Source organism: Gekko japonicus, unplaced genomic scaffold (genome assembly GCF_001447785.1).
Source record: "Gekko japonicus isolate JY-2015 unplaced genomic scaffold, Gekko_japonicus_V1.1 scaffold1909, whole genome shotgun sequence".
In the NCBI taxonomy this organism is placed as follows: domain Eukaryota; kingdom Metazoa; phylum Chordata; class Lepidosauria; order Squamata; family Gekkonidae; genus Gekko; species Gekko japonicus.
Genome location: NW_015160890.1, coordinates 269,959 through 271,110, shown reverse-complemented (window position 1 = coordinate 271,110; position 1,152 = coordinate 269,959).

The window sequence follows — 1,152 nt, the reverse complement described above, 5'->3', positions numbered from 1 at the left end:
GGAGCTGAGTGCGTCCGGTTCAGTAAGCCACGGCGAAGGTTCAGCCTGATCCCACCGAGGACCAGCTAGTGGGGGTGTGTGTGTCGGAGGGCCCCCAGAGGGCAAGAGGTTCCCGTTGAGATGCTTTCCCACTGTGCGGGGCTGATATTAAGGCTCAGCTATTTGAAAATCCCAATTCCACCGAAAGCAAAATGCAGGCAGGAACAAAGGAGATGCCAGCTGAGGGGCAGCAGAGCTCCAGTCCCGTGCCCTCAAAGTCAGCGGTGTGCCATACGGTGGCGTCAGCTTGTCCGTTGGTACTGCCGTTCCTTCCTTTTCCTCCTTGTGATTTGCAGCGTGTGGTGGAAATGCCCGCACGAGAGCTGGGTGACTGGCCAAAGCGCGTCTGATTGCACCAGCTATTTCTGCTCTTCCAGCTACAAAGGCCATGGCTGGGTTAGGTTGACGGGAGCAGCATCCACCCAGATACAGGCATGTAGGAAAGGGCCCCCCGATACAGTTTCCGGGAAGCACATTCCCGAAAAAACAAACAAAAAGACTTCTTAGTTGATAGAGAACATCATTTTGATTGGGGGAGGGGGATTTTTGCTTTCTGGCTCTGGAAATAATTTCTCACCAGAGCGTGCGTACTTGCATAACGCAGGTGTAACTTGAGGAACTCATTGCCACTAGAAGCCATGTGCTTTGTTGGGTCTAAAAGGGGGAAGAGAAATGACTGCTGTGCTCCTGAATCCCAGGTGTGTGTGGAGAGCGGTCTTCGTGCTCTGTTTGAGGCCTTTCCCAGAAACATCTGGGCTGGGCACAGGATTCTGGTCCAGACAGACTGACCTGACCTGGGAGGGCTCTTAGGTTTGGATTACACCTCCCCCCCCTCCCGTGCACTCTTGAAAGCCGAGCATAACAAGCCGCCTGGGGCCCTTCGCCATTCTGAGTGCTCAGCACCAGGGAAGTGCCTCCGCCCCGCAGCCTTTTGGCTGGACCGGCTCGCCTTCTGGAGGGCCACCGCCCGAAGCAGGCTTACCTGTCCTGCACACGCCCTGAACGCTTTCCCTTTCCAGCTTGGCTGCCTCTAGAGACGTCACCCTTTGAGGCTGAGTCCCTCTGACTTCTGGGGCGCGCACCTAAAAAGCAAAATGGGAATGTGGCGAAGGG